At 50.6% G+C, this 20,698-nt stretch overlaps 1 long non-coding RNA gene across 1 annotated transcript in view; it reads left to right on the forward strand.

Annotated features, from left to right (window-relative positions):
* LOC144828889 (uncharacterized) overlaps positions 1 to 16,302 on the forward strand; it is a 164,660-nt gene extending 148,358 nt beyond the window's left edge. Inside the window, exon 3 of the long non-coding RNA XR_013610552.1 lies at positions 15,614 to 16,302. This is a non-coding gene — a long non-coding RNA (uncharacterized LOC144828889). The remainder of the gene's footprint in view (positions 1 to 15,613) is intronic.
* Positions 16,303 to 20,698: the final 4,396 nt, after the last annotated feature.

Below are 20,698 nucleotides of genomic sequence, written 5' to 3' on the forward strand. Positions count from 1 at the left end.
TAAAATACTTGAAAAGTTGTGAGAAAATAATAATATAATTTTGTCATCAACAACAGACTCAACCACGAAGGTCAAGGTTTTGAAGTGTATTGAGTTTACATCTACCCAAAACTTTTGGGTCCCATCTGTTTTAGTGCCTGAGAGTGATGTTACCGATGCAGGTGATTGTGCCATTGTGTTGTTTTCCTGCAGGTGGAAGGATGAATCCCTGCAGATACCTGCAGCTGTTCTGTCTGCTACATTCATGCAGATGGTGTGAGAACCACAAACTGCTTTAGTCTAAGCACATTTACCAAAATCTATGCAATTTAAATCCAATCTGGTCCTATCGATTACCAGGGTCTCCATATCACCGGAAAACATCAAACTGTGTGAAAACAAGTCTTTGTATGATTTACATAGTGCTCGTGTAGTGCTAGAACTAACTATTTCAATTCTCCTGTTGATGTTTGGTGTTTTTCTATTTCTGAGTAATAACGATCGTCTTAAAATAGACAGGCATGTGACGTTATTTGAAAAGTTTGAGTACGTTTTAACTCTTTCATTAGATCTATTCTAGAGACAGCATTAGCTTTGTCGCTAGACTTATTGTTTCCAATTTTCCATAAATAATAAATACATACATACAAAGAGGAGGTTAGAGTCTGATGTCGTCATACATTGGTCATTCACATTTTTCTTCCAACCACAGTACCATACAGCATGGTCAGTAGGTCAGCCCACTTCATCCTTTGTCTATTATCACTGTGACAGCATATTTTACTAATCGCATGTGCATGTGCACTTTGTTTTCTACACTATTGGCACAATACTTTACTTTTCCAGTGTTTTCTTTATAATTTCCTTATTTTGTGTTCATCCATGTGTGTTTAAAAGTTTTTCAGGTTACAATTCAAATGCCATAGTACCTATTCTTTTAGCCAATAAGAATCATAATTTCCTCTGATGTGAGTTGAAACTTAAAATGTTTTGTCTATCTGTTCCATCTAACAAAACAACAATGGGACAGGTAGGGAGAGTCACGGAGGCTTCTCTCAGTCCCCGGTTCAATGCAAATAAACAAAAAGAGAGAGGCCAAATCAGTCTCAGAATTGCCACTAAGTTGGAGCGAGATAGATAAGGATCACACACTCACTTTGGGTGAATAGGAAAGCCATCACACACCGACTTGGTCAGTGTCATGCTTCATCATCGGGCCCCACCAAAGAGGCCGAGTGCCTCTTTGGTGTGCTACAACGCCAGAAAGACTGCGGAGCTGGTTGTGTGAAGAGGGGCGTGTTGTGAGGGTGAGTGAAATAAAATAGTGTCTAAGAGGGTATCAAGAAATTTATTTTTTATTAGGTGATCCCTAAGACACGTTTTACAAGTATTATGTGTCTGAATTTACTTGCCAAGGTTTAGGAATGGTAGAATTCAGAGAAATACAGTAAATCAGTCAGTCAACATGTTTCTGCCATATGGGAGGTATAAATTTACCAAGGCATTCATCAGGACTATACCCCGGCGGTATGAACTCTCTAATCGTCCACCCTGACCTGGGGGCGTGAAAGTGAAAATTATAAAAGGTGAAAAAAGTGCATAAAAGGGAGAGCGAATAGCTCAATCCCAAAAATCCTCCAAAATCAGGAGAATCTCAGCACTTTAAAATTTGGCGCTACTTGCACCATGGGTCTCGGGAGGGGGGTTGGAGCGTGCCTGGCACATCGCCCTCAACGCTCTCAGCCCACTTAGAACCTAGGATCTGCCTCAGAACCTTCGTCGGGGTCCGGTTCTGAGGCAGATCCTAGGTTCTAAGTGGGCTGAGAGCGTTGAGGGCGATGTGCCAGGCACGCTCCAACCCCCCTCCCGAGACCCATGGTGCAAGTAGCGCCAAATTTTAAAGTGCTGAGATTCTCCTGATTTTGGAGGATTTTTGGGATTGAGCTATTCGCTCTCCCTTTTATGCACTTTTTTCACCTTTTATAATTTTCAGTTTCACGCCCCCAGGTCAGGGTGGACGATTAGAGAGTCCATACCGCCGGGGTATAGTCCTGATGAATGCCTTGGTAAATTTATACCTCCCATACGGCAGAAACATGTTGACTGACTGATTTACTGTATTTCTCTGAATTCTACCATTCCTAAACCTTGGCAAGTAAATTCAGACACATAATACTTGTAAAACGTGTCTTAGGGATCACCTAATACATTTTTTTTTCTTGATACCCTCTTAGACACTATTTTATTTCACTCACCCTCACAACACGCCCCTCTTCACACAACCAGCTCCGCAGTCTTTCTGGCGTTGTAGCACACCAAAGAGGCACTCGGCCTCTTTGGTGGGGCCCGATGATGAAGCATGACACTGACCAGGTCGATGTGTGAGGGCTTTCCTATTCACCCAAAGTGAGTGTGTGATCCTTATCTATCTCGCTCCAACTTAGTGGCAATTCTGAGACTGATTTGGCTTCTATCTGTTCCATCTGTCATAACTTCACTTACCATCAATTTTATTTTTTATATGAAATTTTTTTGATTTTCATATCTACAACAAAACAACAAGTAGATGCAATACATTGAAAGGGATGAAATAAGACATCATCTATAAGATTTCAAAGAGATAGGGGCGTGGCCACGGACGTCAAGATGGCGGTTGCACTCTAAGAGTGCTCTGGACCCTCATCCGTCATCCGTCCAGCATCCGCCGACAACAGCGCCTACCTGCACACATCTCCGGTGCCCTTGTGCTCCCCTGGCTGCGGGGTGCCGCGGGGGCCCCCCTTGATGGTCTGCTGAGTCTCCGCCACCCAAGCTCCCTCTGGCCGCGCGCCTTGCAAAATGGCGGCCCCGGCCGCCTGACGCGACAGCCTGGGCCGCGACTGGGGGTGGCTACCCCTGCACTGCATTGTCCGGTGGGCTTCCCTGCCCTGCTCCAGTGGCTTTCCTGCATCTCCGGTCTGCTCCGGCCTTTGGGGCCCGACGTCACACCTCATCCCCTGCGGCTCGATTCGGGTGCGGGGTGACACTCTGCCCGAGCTGCCGGGCCTGCCCAGATTTCCGGGCCTGTGCTGCCTGGGCTCTTTGGGGATTGTGGCCGGCTGGACCTGCCGGCGGCACGCAGCCTTCCACCGTTGTGGCGGCCTTGGAGGTGGGGTGAGGGCAGGAGCCGCTCCCGGAGCGTACCCACTCCCTGGACCCCTGTGACTGTCTGCCACGGGGACGCGGGGCCTGGAGGCCCACACACGCACCTGGACACAACTGCAGCCCCCTGAATTTACCCGAGTGCTGGAGGACCGCCCCCCCCCCCTGACACGTCGCTTGTGGAGCGGCCCCGGAGCACCCCGGCGGGGCCTGATGCTCGCTTCGCCCCCCCCCCCCTTGGTGATCACTAGGGGTCGCGGTGGACCCCCCTCTGACGGCGGACTGTCGGGCTTGGACTGTAGGGCTCCCCTTGGCCTCGCCCAAGTGACTGGCGGCCGGGCTGGAGGCCGGGGAGCCCCTGAAATACTCCCTTCTGTAGAGTGGCCCCTGGTTGGCGCCTGGTGGGGCGGCTGGAGAGCTGTGGAGAGCCGTGACGTCATCTGCTGTGAAGATCCTGGTCCGGGGGCATTCCGGAGCTGCCACATCCAATGCGAGGTGGGGTGGGGGCTCCCTGGAGACATCGCCTGTGTGCAGTCCAGCCGGGCGGGGGGGCCTGGGGTCCCGGGGGCGCTCCACACGCTACAGCCCCCCCGCTGGCCGACTGGCCCCCTCCACTTATCCACTGACTGGCTTCAGCTCCCCCCTGGATGTCCTGCGGCCTGGGGGATCACCGGACTGCTTGAGGCGTGGGACTGCCTGACCACCTTCCCCCTGAGCCTGCCGCCCGCGGTCCTGGAGGGGTGGGGGCACCTGGCCAGATCCGAACCGACGCTCAGCCCTGCGGGGTCACCGGGGGATCCCTCGCTCATCCTGCCTTCACCGCAGCGGGGGTGACAGCCTCTCCCCCCCCCCCACCTGTTTCCCGACTGGCTGGCCCGGTTGCCCGTGCCGCCTGGGTGTGCCGTGTGGTCGGGGGCTTGTGGCTGACCAGTGGCAACAGTGCCGTACATAGAAGAATCTACGCCCTCTGGAAGATGGTCAGGCCGACCTGCAGGAGTGCGCCCTATCGCCCCCGGTTCCGCCTGCACACAGACTAACTTCCCGCAGCGATCATGGTCAGGGGCAAAACCACGCAGACACCAATCCCCCCCCGACCCAGATGCGTATGGACCGATTCGCCAAGCCAGGCCATGAGTCCGTGGCCGACCCCCCCTCCTCCACCCGGGGCTGCGGGAGGGGGACTTATCCACAATCCTCCAGGCAATCAGTACATCCCAAGCCTCCGTGGCAAATAAGATTGGGGGAGTGAAGGTGGATGTGGCCCTGCTTAGACAAGATCTTCGCAACGCTACGGCCCGGATCACTGAAGCGGAATCTCGTATTTCTTCGACGGAGGATGATCTGGCCACCCTGAAGGCCCAGGAGGCTCGCCTCCAGACGCTGACGTCGTATCTCCATCACTGGGCAGAGGATGCCGAAAACCGGGCCCGAAGAAACAACCTACGCCTCCTTGGATTCCCGGAGGGGATTGAAAAGGGGGACACCGCCGTCTTCCTAGAGACCTTGATCCGCTCCTGGATGCCTCCGGAGAAGCTATCCCCCTGGTTTGCGATTGAGGGGGCCCATCGCTCACTTGCGCCCAAACCACCACCCGGAGCTCCGACCCGGCCCTTCATTCTACGCATCTTCAACTTCCGGGACAGAGACGCGGTTCTGGGGGCCGCTAGAGACCTGGGCCCCTGCTTTTCCAAAACTCTAGAATCATGATATTCCCGGATTATTCCAAGGAGGTCCAATCCCAACGGCGGTCCTACGATGAGGTCAAGCAAAAGCTCAGGGCATTGGGGCTGCGCTATGGCCTCCTCTTCCCAGCTCGCCTCAAGGTCCTCTTCCAAGTAAAGACCTACTTCTTCGACAGCCCTCAGGCGGCTTGGACGTGGCTCACGGAGGAGCGCCCCCTGTTGCCGGGGGCCCACAACCCATACGAATGGTGGGCTGCCTGGAGGTGCCCAACCGGCTCCCGCAGGAGGGGTCGCCATCGAGAAGGGGCCTCTCACTCATCGGAGGGGAGGGACGGACAATCTCCATCTCCAGCCGCAGACCGAGGGGCCTCCCCTTCTACTTCCCCCTCCTCCTTGGTTGTCCTTGATGGGGGCTCTGACCCGACTGTGGATCTACGGAGGGCTAGATCGGACTCGGACTTGTCCGGCAGCCCGGTGATCCGCAACACCCCTAAGGATGGAGGGGCCTGACCTTTGCGGCTGCGGGCCTGTTCCCCATCAGCGGTGCCTGGCCTCCCGGGCTCCCCATGGATAGCCGCCTGGGCCCGGCTCGCCATCTGGTTATCTAACTCCTGAGAAGGCCTTCCACCATGGATGGACCCTGATGTGGCTGATCTCCCGAACCCTGAGCCTTGGGCCTGTTCTCCTCTCTCCCCTTGCACCACATTCCTCCCATCGATTGCGAGACTGTGGATGCTCATCCAGAGCGCACTCACCACTCATGACCTTTCTCCACCCTACTGTATGTCCTAACCCTCTCTCTCCTTCCCCTTTCAGTACCCGCATCCTTTGGTCATTAGTGAATTCGCTGCAACTGTTATATGTGCTATGTTGTTCCTTGCTGTTTTATTCGCTACTGCTGTTGGTATTCATCCGGAAATACGGAGGGGGGTCCTCCCTTGTCTGACTCTGAACTAGTGCTACCGGTCCCGACTAACCGTTTCAGTTTAGTGTTCCTCCCCTAGCGGGGATTAATTTGGGGTGTTGTACCTTAGGGCGACAGATGCTTCCTGTTCCGAAGTGTAGGGTGGGTGGGGTTGGGGGGTATAGAGGGAGGGGGCCGTTGCTCCCAATGTGTTTACTGTTTCTACCCGCCTACGGGCGAGCTTTTGGTTTTGCACTGTTCGGCCGTTCCTCGGTGTTAGCAACGAGATCCCTGGCTGGCCAGGGCTTGCGCCAAAGTAGTCAGAGACCACCACTTCCATGTCAGGGCAAGGGAGTTACACACCAAGATAACCCCTGCTCACCCCCTTGGTAACGTAGCACGAGCAGTAAGGCTAAACTCAGAGGCAATGTGAGTTAAGTGTTTGCGCACGCACCCCCAGCAACAACACCCAAGGCCCACCACAAAGGAAACTCCACACAAGGTTCTATAAAAAATAGCCTTTGCATCATAGCAAAACACATTAGATAAAAAACACACTCTTTACAATGTGCCAACAGGCACGGGCAGAATTTACAGGGGATTATTTACAGGACAGGGCCACATGGACCACTGCCAGGAATATGCACTTTTAGATTTAGGATACTTGTTGTAAATAGGACTTGTAGGAATAGTAATTAGCACATAGAACACTTGTAGAACCAAATAGAAAATGTAGCACAAAATATAACATAAGCACACAACCAGTAATCACTGGTACCAGGTAAATACCACCTACGCAACCCTAACCACCTTAGGAGAATATTACGCAGTGAACCAGGACTTCACTAGCAACACCTGTACTAGCAAGAACAACCACCTAAGTATCACAATGCCTGTAGGGGTATAAGCATGAACCTACACAAGATGCATAAACATTCAGAGGTGTAGAAACAAGGCACATGACGCATAAAAACACATTCAGAGGTGCAGGAAAACACAATAGTGCAAAATCACATTAGCCACAACCTGTGGCAGTCCCTAGGCCAACTGGCCTTGTTGGGGCTGGGACGCCCTGTGTCCCAATGTCAGGGGCCTAAATTTAGCAGCTGCCCGCGAAGTGCTGGGCAGCTGTGTAGACACTGATGGGGCCAACGTTGGAGCCTTGTGGGCTCAAGAACAACAATGGGGCCAAACACTCGTGACCCCAAGAGCCTCGTCGCTCTAAACAAACAAACTGGCACTCAAGAGCCTCTCTGGGCTCGTAGAACAAATATGGGCTGTGAGCCTCACTGGGCTCTAAAACAACAGAATGGCACCCTGGAGCCTCTCGGGGCTCGAAGAATAAATGGCGCTGTGAGCCTCTCGTGGGCTCGGAGGGCAAATGGCACCCAAGAGCCTCTCAGGGCTCGTAAACGAGGATGCCGGGTCTGAGCCTCGCAGGCTCTAAAGAACAGATGCCCCCTGCAACGTAGGAGCCCCGCTCGGGGGCTCGAACACAAAGATATTCCCCCTGAGCCTCAACAGGCTCTACACACCGGAGGGGGAGCGCGGGCACCAGCAATGTGCCCCGATGCCCCCCCTTTCCACTCGGAGCTGCACTCACCGGTTCTCTGGCTGCCGGTCTTCTCTATGGTGCGGCCCCTCTGCCGGCGGCTGCTGTAGGAGAGCTCCCGCTCCTCGGGGCTCTCTCCGCACTCTTCCTGTGCTCTCCGGGGCTCTCCCTCACACTTGGGAGCCCCGGGGGAGAGAGAGACGCCTGCTGCCTCCCTCGTCGCGGCTGTGGGGCGGGACTTCCGCCTTTAGCCTGCAGCATCTCCGGGTCGCTGCGGGCAGCGCGGCGGCCCTTCTCAGGCACTGTAGGCGGGGGATGACTCAAATGAGGGGTAGGCTCCCTCGAGTTGACTAATAACCGGGACCACACGAGGGGTAGGCTCCCTCTTCAATTCAAATAACAAAACGGGGTGGCACCCATTAAATAAATAATAAAATGGGGCAAATGGCAGCGAATGAGCAGGGTGGGCACCTGCTTCGCAAAATAAGCGCAAAGGGGATCCCCACGCCGGGGAATCCCTCGAGGCAAGCAAAAGCAGCTCCGGGCACTCGGGAAATAGCGCTCCTAAGCGCTAGGGGCAAAATAAAAGCGCTCCCAGGCGCTATAGGCAAAGTACAGCGCTAGGGGCAAGGATAAAGCTCCAGTAAAGTTCTGGAGGCAGGCAGGGGGGCAAGGCTGGGCCCAGAGCCAGCTCACTGGGCCTCCAGGCAGGGAGGCAATCCAAGTGTCAGTCCTCCTGGCGCCCAGCAGCAGCAACAGCCCCCCTCAGACAAGATCCTGGAAGAGAACAACATTCATGGGGACACAGCCCCTTCTTATACTGTAAAATCCTTTGTCTGTAGGTGCAGGGTAGGGGAGAAACCAGTCGCAGCTGGTTTTGGAGTGCTTTGTTTTCCCCAGCCACCCTTTCCATTCACCAGGCAGGCTAGGGTCATCAGTCACACCACAGGGGGCGGGGCCAGCATTGTGTGGGGAAAGCCCAGCCCTATTCAGGACCCAGGTGCACCACTCCCTCACATCATTCATGCTAATCTCTCCACTCACCCCGGGGCAGACCCATCCAGACTCCTGGAGCCAGGCTCGCCAACCAGCTCCAGCCAATCACACGCCAGCACGCTCACTGCACACACACATCAATGTCTAGAAGTGGCACTTCCCCACTAGACACATACACACCGCATGCATCATTGCACAGCATTCAATCTCACGAGTTCGCACATACGAAACTCGAGCCTGCACTCCCCACACATCAGGAACTACCAGGGACACAGACATTCCCCATGCATTCCTATGGGAGGGCAGGCCAACCTCACTACACACACGCACTTTACCCTGGGACCCAGGGAAAAAGTGCGCCAAGCCAGAAAGGATGAACGCCAGGTCGCCATCAAAAGCAAAAAGTTCAGGGGTGAACCAGCCAAAAAGGCCCGGGTCCAACACTCGGCCTTCGTTGTCGCGGTCTACGGGCAGCTGGTTGCAGCTCCTTCTATTGAGATACCACGGTGGGTGCATTCTTGCCTGGCACGCACTTCTGGCTCTTTGCCACTCTTGCTACTCTGGGGCTCTATGAGCCATCGCGGGTGTGGGCCGCTGGCGGCCGTTCCCCCCTTCCACTTCCCTCCCCCCACTTCCCGGGCACTCGCCCATCTGAGGTCTGCTCCAATTAACCCCTCTTGGATCCGGGGCGGTGTGATGGGTCTTTCCCAACGAAACGCGCCCCCCTGCTGCTCCCGCGACCCCCCACACCCCCCCTTCCGATGGCGTACAACCTGACTAGGCCCCTCCATGTCCTCTCCTAGAACGTCAACGGTCTATTAGACCGCATCAAGCGCACTGCCGTTCTTCGAGCGGGACATCGGCACTCGGCGGACATCCTCCTTCTCCAGGAAACCCACCTCTTAGGAACACATTGGACCTTCCTGGCCCGATATGGATTCACGCAGGTCTGGCACTCTGGCTTCCAGCGCGGGTCCCGAGGGGTGGCTATTCTACTCCGGAGGGGTCTCCCATTCACCCTGGTTCAGGAGCACACTGACCCACAGGGGCAATACGTCGCAGTCTCGGGTATGGTGGAGGGCTGCCCTCTGAATGTTCTGAATGTCTATGACCCCCCACCCTCCTGTCCCCGACCCTTCAATGCCTCACACAGATCCTTTCCGACTTCCCGCTGGGCCTCACACTTGTTGGTGGTGACTTCAACGCCGTGATGCAAGCGGGGCATGATACGACTGTCCCCCCTTCGGCAGCCCTCCTCTCCTCTGCGGCGGCCCTGTCAAACTGGGCCTCAGCCTTGGGGCTCTGTGATACCTGGTGGATCTTGAACCTGCGCAAAACACAGTACACTCATACCTCGGCCGCCCGCCACTCCCACTCTTGCATTGACCTCCTCCTGCTCCATGCCACGGACTGTCACCTGGTCTCTGGAGCGACTATCTTGCCGAGGGGACTATCGGATCACTCCCCCGTTTCCATCTGTCTGGGCTCCATTCCGGAGGGACCGCAGGCAGTATGGCGTCTAAACGCATGGTTCCTGCAGGACCAGGCCGTGGTGGACGAGCTGGGGCAGGAATTGACCCACTATTTCTACGCCAACGACGGCTCAGTGCCTTCAGCGGGGATCCTTTGGAGGCTGGTAAGGCGGTGATTCGTGGAGTGGCACGGGGGCTTGTCCACGCCAAACGGGCGGACTGGCTGGCCCGACTTGTGGAGTTGGAGTCCCAAGCAGCCCGGCTAGAAGCCGAACAAATTGCAGTCGGCCAAGTAGACCCCACTCGGCAGCTGGCGGTGATCCGTGAGGAGCTCCGCCAAATCTCCCTCGATTCGGCCCAACAGCTTTGTCGCGCTCGTCAGTGGCGCGGATATACGGCTGGGGTGACAAGAACGGTAAGCTCCTCCACAACCTGGTCTCCAACCCTAGGATCCACTGCATCGTTCCAGAGGTCCGTGCGCCGGACGGCACCCTCCAGGTGACCTCCGGGGCTATAGCGGGAGCCTTCGCCGATTTTTACACACGCCTCTATGCGGCGTGTCCGCCGGAGGCACTCTTGACTACCCTCTTGGACAGGGCCGGCGCCCACCTACCCTCCCTCACCCCAGCAGATGCGGAGGCTTTGGAGAAGCCCTTCACACAGGGAGAAGTACTACAGGCCATCCCCCTACTGCACAGTGGCAGAACACCCGGCCCAGATGGATTCCCGCAGGAGTTCTATGCGGCCTTCCGGGATACCCTGGCTCCCAGGCTGTTGGGCCTTTTCCACCACGTGATAGAGATAGGCTCCTTCCCCCCTGAATCGGACTTGGCCACGATCGCGTTCATCCCCAAGACCCACCCGCCCTCTACTGACTGTGCGGAATTCCGCCCTATCTCTGTCTTCTCAATATCAAGATTAAACTCTTTGCCACGATATTAACCCAAAGGCTTTGGCCCCATTTACAGGACCTTGTCCTCCCGGACCAATGTGGCTTTATGCCGGCCAGAGGTACCCGTCACTGTATTCGCCGCCTCCACCTGGCCCTGGCCCATCGCTCCAGCCCTACCTGGCCCTCCTCTTCCTTGACTTTGAGAAGGCCTTTGATACGGTGGGGTGGTCGTATCTCCAGGACGTGCAGGAGGCAATGGGCTTTGGCCCGAGGTTTTGTAGATACATTGGGGTCCTCTACGCGAATCCCAGGGCTAGAGCGTTGATCAATGGGACGCTCTCGGATGCCTTCCCGATTTGCAGGGGCACGCGCCAGGGCTGCCCCTTATCACCACTCTTATTCGCCTTAGCGATGGAGCCCCTGGCAGCGCTTATTCAGGTGCGGGGTGGACCTGGAACGAGAGCCACATAGACAAAGTAGCCCTTTATGCAGACGACGTGCTCTTGTATTTGGCGGACCCGGAGACCTCGGGCCCTAGATGCCTGCAGATTCTTCTGGACTTCGAGCACGTCTCTGACCTCCGGCTCAATGCGGAGAAGTCTACCCTGGTCCCACTCCATCCCTCCCGGGAATTCTTCGATTGGCAGTCCTCCATCCCCTTCAGGCGCCACTCGCTCAAATACCTGGGAATCTGGGTAACCCTACTGCCTGAGCTGGAATGGGCGCTGAATATAACGCCCCTGGTTAACCGCATGAGATTGGACCTGAAGAAGTGGCAATCTCTTCCCCTCAACCCCCTGGGTCGGAGCGCTCTGTTCAAAATGATGGTCCTCCCCCGCTTCCTTTATGTTCTGCAGAACATCTCCGTCCCCCCTTCCCCGCGCCTGGAGAGCTCGACGGGACTCTGTCCCGGTTCCTCTGGAGTGGTGGGCTTCTGCGGATATCCCTCGCACACACCCGCATCCCTCCCTTTGATGGAGGCCTCTGGGTGACCCATCTCTATCTCTACTACATCGCCACCAAACTGATCGTCATCCATGACTGGTACGCAGGCGGCTGGTCCGACCCGGCGTACAGGGTGGAGCTAAAAGAGACGGACTTCCCCCAACTTCAAGCATTTCTCTACGGCTGTCCGGTCCCGCACACCATGGCCCCTATTACCAGAACAGTCTTGATGGCCTGGCGCACCGCCCTCCGACACACGGGATGGGACCGCAAACTTACCCGCCAGACGCCACTCTGGCACGGTAACTGGCTCCGAGAGGTCTCGTCCCTCGGCGGGTTCCGGCGCTGGGATCTCATCGGGCTGACGGTCCTCGGGGATGTCTGGGTGGGAGATCATATTCGAGCCTTCGCAGAGCTACAGCAGCGCTATGCCCTTCCCCACGCCCAACATTTTAGGTACCTGCAGCTGCGCCATGCCATCCACGTCCATCTCCCTGCGCCTGCCACCCTTCCTGAGTTCAGTCCACTAGAGGCCCAGGTGATGATGGGGGACCTGGGTAGGGGGGGTATCCCGACTCTACCGCACCCTTGAAAATAACAGCCCCTCGACCACTTACGTACCTGGTGGGAGGGATGGGTGGGGCCCCTGGAGGAGGCCGACTGGAGGTATGCCCTGATGGTCCCGCGTACCCTAACCACATGGGGGACCTGCGTGTGGGGGGGTATCCCGAATCTACCGCACCCTAGTAAATAACAGCCCCTCGACCCTCGACCACTTACGTACCCGGTGAGAGGGATGGATGAGGCCCCTGGAGGAGGCCGACTGGAGGTATGCCCTGATGGCCCCGCGTACCCTAAGCACATCCTCTAAGCTGAGGCTAGTGAAGATCTATTACCTACATACGTCCTACCTTACCCCAGAGCGGCTTTTCCGGGCCCAGCTGAGACCCTCCCCGGACTGCCCACGATGTGGGCAAGTGCCTGCCGATTTTTTCCGATTGGTCTGGTTGTGCCCAGGGCTTGAGAGGTTCTGGAGAGGAGTGGAGCGAGACCTCACTCAGGCCCTGGGCCGGGAGGTCCCCCATGACCCGCAGCGACTGCTACTGGGGATCTTTGACGGCCTGGACGGTACCAGAGCAGATAAACGCCTGTTGGGGACGGTGGTAGCCGTGGCCAAGCGGGACATCGCCCGTAACTGGCTATGTGATACACCTCCCACGGTGAAGGGGTGGCGGAGGGGGGTGGACTGGTGTGGGACACAGGAGGAGGCCCTATTTGAATCCCGGGGCTCCCCTGAACTGTTCTCTAGGATATGGGGGAAATGGTTCAACTTGATTCCACCGTGAACCCGGAAGTGTCTACTGTCTTAGTCGCCTTCGCATACAATGTATTGTCGGATTGGACTGATCTCACCCAACCCATATGTATCCGCTAAGTATGAGCTGCAACCAATGAATTTTCTCTGTTATGTTCTTCTTAAAATGCCAATAAAAATTGATTATCAAAAAAAAAAGATTTCAAAGAGATTTGGGCCCAGCATACTGTAGTGACAAGATGTATCAGTGTATGCATGGGCTGATTAAAATGTAGAGTGTGGATGTTGTGCGAATGTCATGATGCATGGATTGGTGGGTCTGTGTGCTGGAAGAAGCCTGGGAATTTATTATGGTTGGGGAGAGAATGGAGCACTAACAAGCCCTACCAGCTTTGATTGTAAACTAAGGGTTCATCATGGAATTAAGAGCTTACCTCCTACATCAATGGCTCGTGACAGTTGAATGATAACCCTGCCCTCCAACTAGAACACATACATCACAGTTTATCTAAGAATCTAACAAGACTTTTATAAAAAAAAATGCTCCAACAGGGATTCCCTGTCTTTCCCTCACCATACAGCAATTCCCAATACATTTGTCTCCAATGTCCCAAAAGCGAGTTGAGAGAGAGAGCTCAAGACTCGTCATTTGTGTAACTGTTTACCTCCCAAAACAACACAGCATCTGTTGAACATGTTGGATCTTCCAGGACACGTTTTGGAGAAAATTGCAATTGATTTCTTTGGACCCCTTGCAAATGGTCATTACCTCATGGTAATAGTAGATGAGTGCTCCATGTTTCCTCTACTGGAAGTCTTTTTTCAAACACTCATGATTGAGGAGTTGATACACTAAAAGCCACATTTGTAACCTGGGATGTTCCGTCCATTCTCAAATCTGACAATGGGCCACTATTCAATGGTCGGGAATTCAAAGACTTTCTTAATCATTTATAGATCAAGCATCAGAAAAGCACACCTTTATCGCCACAGGATAATGGCATTACTGAAAGTTTTATGAGCACTCTTAAGAAGGCTGTCTTATACAGTATAAAGACAGGCTTTATACTGTATTAGAAATTATTTAACCTGTTGTATACTTCATTCAAATAATGTAAGTTTTTGTGATCTTAATTAATGATGGATTACATTTCACAATTAAAAACAGTTAATACAATATTTAAAAATATTATAATAGATATGTTTCATTTATTATTATTTCTTTTAACATTACATTAAATGCATGCATATTTTTAAATAGTTTAAATAATGTAATTTATTTTAACATTACTCTCCATGGGGTTTTATATTAAGTCCATACCACCATTATGTTCCATGGTAGGGTGTTGTAGTACCCAAGGAGGATCATGTGTGCTGCTGAACGTACTCCAGCTCTGAGCTGGAGAATGTTTATGACTGATCTGTGTTCTTTTAAGCTGTATTAACTATAGAAAGGCAGTCTGTGAATAGGAAGGGCCTTACTTTTTTTGGGTGGGTGCATGTCCCTTCCTACACCCCTCCCCAACCATCCATGAGCCCCTCCTTACTCCTCTCTTAACCTTTCACCTTTATTAGTGTTTTCCAGCCACTACCCTCTGTCCCTCCCACATTTGCCAATAAAACACAGAAGTATGTGTGCAGAGATATCTACAGTCAAGACGGAGATTTCTGAGAAGAAAAGAGAGGAGATGTGAATAGCATTTTGTAGTACTTTAGTAGTACTATTGTAGTTCTTCTAAACATACTACAAAATGCAGTTGGCGATAAGCCCAATATGACCTGATTACAGGTGAATAACTGCAAAAATATTTCTAATAAACGGGGTACCCAAAAGGGTGGCAAGGGAGCCCATTGACTCACATTGATGCAAAAGGCTCCGCTGGCTAAGAGCAGAGCTCAGCCATAGCTATGGATATCTTTGGAACCAGGACCATTAACCTCTTCAGTGCTGCGCGAATTTCGCTGCAGTGCTGAAGGGTAATAAATCATATTGACTCATGACGGAAATGTTCCGTCATCAGCACCGGAGCACCGACGCTGATGACGGAATCGTTCCGTCATGAGCATGGAAGGGGTTAATCTGTAACTAGGAAAAACATTGATGAATGGGAGAAGAACACTAACTGTGTCATTTTAGGATGTCTGGAAAGCAACTTGGCAGACTTCATTAGATTACTCAGATGTCAACTGTGAGAATCCTTTCACTCTACAATTAATCTACAACTTAGTTGTATGACAATGGCACCTCTATTCTGGAAGAAACGTCCAACTGTGCAACAATTATAAACTCTTCTTTATTTCAATCACATTTAAACTAAAATGCAACATTTTTTTTTTCAAGTTTAAAAAAAAAGACTGCTAAAAATTCCCACATCTCAGTTCCTATAGATGAGCGATTGTTACCTGTACAAATGATTGTCCCATTTGTTTGCTCTCCTTCAGCAGAAAAGATAAACCCCGGCATGCACCTGCAGCTGTCATTTCCTGGTGTGTTGGTGCAGATGGTGTTTGGTCCACAGGCGGCGGGAGTCTGAGCACATTCTGCAAAATATTTATTAGCTTGTGATGAGACCATAGCTATGCCTTGCATCAACAACAAACTCAAACCATAAGGACAAGGTGTTGAGGTGTACTGAGTTTGCATCCCTCAAAAACATTTGGGTGGCCATCTCTTTTAGTTTTTGGGAGTGAAGTTACCTATGCAATTGACTGTTCTCTTCTTTTGCTTTCTGCAGGTGGAGAGGTGAACCCTGCCATGCACTTGCAGCTGTAACTTCCTGTGTTGGTGTAGATGCTGTGAGGTCCACAGGTGGTGGACGAATGAGCACATTCATCACTATTTATAACATATTTGAAATGTTGTGAGAAGAACTTAATTATGTCATCAACAACAGACTCAAACCACGAAGGTCAAGGTTTTGAAGTTTTTTGAGTTGACCCAGAACACCTGCGGGTCTGTTTGTTTTACTTTCTGAGAGTGATGCTACCTATGCAGATGATTGTGCCATTGTGTTGTTTTTCTATAAGTAGAAGGATGAACCCCTGCACACTCCTGCAGCTGTAATTTTCTGCGGTAATGCAGATGATGTGAGAACCACAAACTGCTTGAGTCTAAGCATATTTACCAAAATCTATGAAATTCAAATCCAATCAGGTCTTAGCAATTAGCAGAGTCTCTTTATGCCCAGCAAATACGAAACTGTGTGAAAACAAGACTCTGTATGATTTACATGGTGGTTGTGTAGTGCTAGAACCAAATATTTTAGTTCTCCTTTTGATGTTTAGTGTTTTTCAATTTCCAAGTTATAATTATCGTCTTAACATAAACAGGCATGTGACATTATTTGTAAAGTTGGCGCAAGTTTGTTCTCTTTCATTCGGTTTGTTCTAGAGTCAGCTTTAGCTTTTGTCGCCAGACTCATGTAATCAAATGATTCAGAAATAAAAAATGCATATATTGTGGAGGTGTGGGTCTGCCGTCTTCATCCATTGGTCTGATCATCAGTCAATCACATTTTGCTTCCAACCATCATGGGACCGCCCGCAGACCAGGAGAAAAAACCCTAATCTGGCGGGCGGGTGAGTTTGGCGATTTGGGAGCGGGGTGGTGGAATGGCGGCCTGCTCCCACACCGCCGAACTCATAATCAGGCCTTTAGCCTCTGCAATGGACTTCCCAAATCCTCAGCTGTGCAAGGCTGTGGCAGAGAAGGGCTCCACAAGCCAGACAGGCAACAGACGAGGTTCTGGTGAAGCTGCTGATGTTTAGTGGGAAAGCTCTGAGTGGGAGAAATTTGAACATTGCACCCATGGAAGGTCTCTCGTCAGCTCCATACCTTTGGCTCCAGTGAACATTTCTACCTTTGGAATTAGTAAAAAATTTTTAGCTCGTATTCCCCCAGCTGGGCAAAACTGGAATAATTCACTAAAGAGGGATCCATGAGGCTAGATATTCTCTCTGTGAATTCCCTCTGAAACAAATTTGCTGCTGCACAAAAGCTCAGAGCAGGAGTATCCTGAATTTTTGGTACAGTGACTATACACCTTTGTTGGATTGACTTGGGAGGTTTGTCCCGTTCCGTCACAGTTCCTTTGAACTATTGGAAATGGCCCGCTCAGCAGGTTCATCCCCAAACATTTTGCCTTCCTCCTCTTATTTTTGCTGAATTCATTTCTTGTTGTATTTAGTACTCTGTGCACTTTCCCACTGTAACCAGTATAAAGATTGGTTAATATGTTTCACTGACAATCAATTCTGCTTTAGGAATTATAAGCATTGTATGTGGTGCCCTTTTCCGCTGTGTTCCTTCAAAAGCGGACAACAGTTCACATGGCACAAAGTTTTCAAAGTCTTAAGATGTTCTTAGTTAAACTTTATCAAATATTGAGGGAAATAAGATTCCTTGAATTCTATTTTTTGAAAAAATGTATTGTTCAATCTATAGCATATAACATAACATATTTAAATAAATAATTATACATAGTCATAAAACGAAAAGTTCTTCAATTAGACATGATAACAATAAACTAACATCTAATATGCATTTGCCAAGATCAAACAATTAACTCACATGTTCTATCATTGGGCCCCATATCTATATGCCCAGTTGTACTCCAAATTAAGAATATTATAGAATTTGGCCCGCCACATCTCAAATAAAGGGGCCTCCTGCTGTAGCCAACATGAAGCTACACATAGCCATGCAACCACACCTGAAATAAATATCATATATTTAAACATATGTGCCGGTTGACCAGTTTGAAGATTTTCCCCAATCCCCAACAACATTACATCCTTTTTCATGTGAATTGGTATCCCTGTGATTTTGGACAAAAACAAATCTATTTGTGACTTTAATTGCAAGAGCGAAATGCAATCATAAAACACATGCACGATGTCAGCTCTCTCCATATTACATCTAAAACACGTTCCATCATTAGTGCCCCCCCACTTCATCATCAACTCTGGTATATGATATAAGTTGAATATAGTTGTGAAGTGTTGGGCTTTAAAATTGTCTGGCATCAAAATTTTCCCTGCAGTGTTGATTGATCGCTTCATATACTCGCCTTCCTGCCCAAGTCGTTCACACCATTTACCATCTTGAGCAGCCAGATCATACGGTTGTATCTCAATTAATATGGTATACAGTGCTCCTATCTTTGCCCTTCTTATAATTGCCTCAACTATCGGAGCCATAATTATTCTCTCCTGATTATGATGTTTAAACAAAAAATCCAGAACTTGCAAATATAAAAAAAAATTCCTTTTGTTGAAGTCAATATCTATCAGCTAGCCCTAAGAAAGAGGCTAATACTCCCACCTCAAATAGGTTTCCCAATTGTTTGATCCCCTTAGCCCTCCAGCTCAACATCCTATAATCCCAAAATATAGCGGGAAATATAGATGTTGAATTTAATGGTGTATATTAACTAATCTGTGGAATTTCTAATATTTTTTGTACCAATTTCCAAACCTTGTATACTGTGAGCACAACCCTAAATCATGTTTTTTTTTTAAATAGCTTGGTTCATGGAATGTAACTAAAGAATTTCTGGCTTCTGCCCCTAGCAAAATCTGATATATGGACAGTGCTTCGGCCATCACCACATCTTCCCCTGTCAACAAAATCCGTATATTTTTAAGTGTTCATACGTAGTATTAAAAAGTAAAATTAGGAACTGACCAACCCCCCCCCCCTCATGTGGTAACATCATAAATTTAAATGCTCGTCTTGCTTTCCTTTGTCCCCATATGGACCTATTACACATAGATTGTAACCTCTGCAGTTGTATTTTAGTTAATTCAAGTGGTACCGCCCTAAAGTAATACAACAATTTAGGAAGGATAATCATCTTGAGAACGTTGCATATCCCCACTAACTTGAGGTGCAAACACTCCAACTGTCAAGCTGCTGTTTATTCCCAGAAACTATACTACCCCAATTGACCTCTATCAAATCCTGTAGGAACATTCTAATTTTAATACCTAAATAGCTGGCTTCATCAGTTACCTGTGCCTCTCCCGGGCATGCCATATTAGTATATACGATGTGCGTTTTTGTAGAGTTCATTTTATAGCCTGATACCACACCAAATGTTTGCCCAATCTTTCTATCTCAATTATTGCTTGTGCTGGATCTGATAAGGCCACTGCTATGTCATCTGCATAAGCTAAGACCCGCACCTGATATTGCCCACAACTCATAGACCTAATACACTCACTCTGTTCCAGCATAACCAAAAATGGATTGATATATATACAGCGAGCAACAACGGAGAACAAGTACATCCCTGTCTTGTCCCCCTGCTGATAGAAACTTGCTCTTATTCCCTGCTTATTACCTAGATTGTAGCTTGTGGTGGCTTATACATACTTTGAATAGCCCTAATATACCCCTGCCCGAACCCTATCTTCCACATAATAGACCACATGAATGACCAGGAGACACGGTCAAACGTCTTTTCCGCGTCAAGAAAAAACACTCCAAACCTATATGATGTGCATTAGCATAATCTATAAGAGTAACCACTCTGTTAATATGGTTAACCATGCTCCTGCTAGGTATAAATCCGCATTGCTGAGTTTAGCAAGGAGCTTTGTCTATATGCTCCTGGCAGATTTGGGGGCTTATCCTTCTTTTTGAACACCACTATTAAAGCCTCATCCCAACATGGAGGTGGGTTCCCAGCTTGAGCCTCTTGGAAAGTATTGAACATATCTGTTTTCAAGACTTAAAAAAGCGATTGATATAGCTTAAGGGGTAGTTTGTCTGGTCCTGCCGCTTCACCACTCGCCAATGACCCAATTGCCTCCTCCAACTTCTCCATAGATATCTTCACGTCTATCCCCTGCTCTTCTTGACTTAGCTTAGTTACAGCCAATTGTTGGCAGAAATTCTCTATCTCCTGCTCATCAGAATCGCTTTGCATATTTAATTCTTGTTAGAATACGCCCCCAACATACCCTCCACATTTTCGACTGTATTCCCAGAAGCGTCTGACATAGCCAATATTTTCTGTGACGATTGCCTTACTCTTAGCCTCTGTGCCAGACATTGACCTGTAGCTTCCTATATTCATATCTATCCTGTTTATACATTTTATATTGATGGGCAATTTCCTTACACCATATCGCATTTATTTTAGCTTTACAATATGCGATCTTAGGGGCCCATTAGGATGGCGGGGGCAATCCGCCCGCCATCCGCACCTAAATTCCCCCTGCCATATTAAGATGGCGGGGGGGACCGCTGCGGATGGAAAGACCGTCCGCCGCTTTCGGAAAACGTTTAATATGGTGGCGGTGTCTATTAGACACCGTCAGCCATATTATGATGGGCTCAAACAGATGCCTTTCCGTGGCAGCAGGCATGCGGTCTTCACTTCGGGGGCCCCCTTCGGGGGTGGGGGGTGCACATGGGGGGTACCCCCCTGCATTTGCATACACAATGCGGCAGGCACATCGCGGTGCCTGCCGCTTTGTGTATGCAAATGAATACATGCATTTTTAGCCTTGTGGCGGGCGGTGCTGAGAGCCACGCCCGCCACAATGTTAAAAATGCATGATGCGCCCGCCACTGTGGCGGGCGCATCCTAATGTGCAGTGCGGGACCGCCGCTCAGCTCGCGGGCGGTCCCGTTTTCCGCAAGGGTGGCGGGCAGGCAAAGTCCGCCCACCATCCTAATGGGGGCCTTAGTTTGCATTTCCATGCCTAGTCCCTGCCTGAGCACCTCTTTCAGCTCCTGTTCCGCATCCCTTAGGTCCCCCAGAAGGCGCTGTTTCAGGATTTGTCCTGCTTCTGTTTAGCTAATCCATAAC

The sequence above is a fragment of the Lissotriton helveticus genome, chromosome 4_1, assembly GCF_964261635.1.
Source record: "Lissotriton helveticus chromosome 4_1, aLisHel1.1, whole genome shotgun sequence".
In the NCBI taxonomy this organism is placed as follows: Eukaryota; Metazoa; Chordata; class Amphibia; order Caudata; family Salamandridae; genus Lissotriton; species Lissotriton helveticus.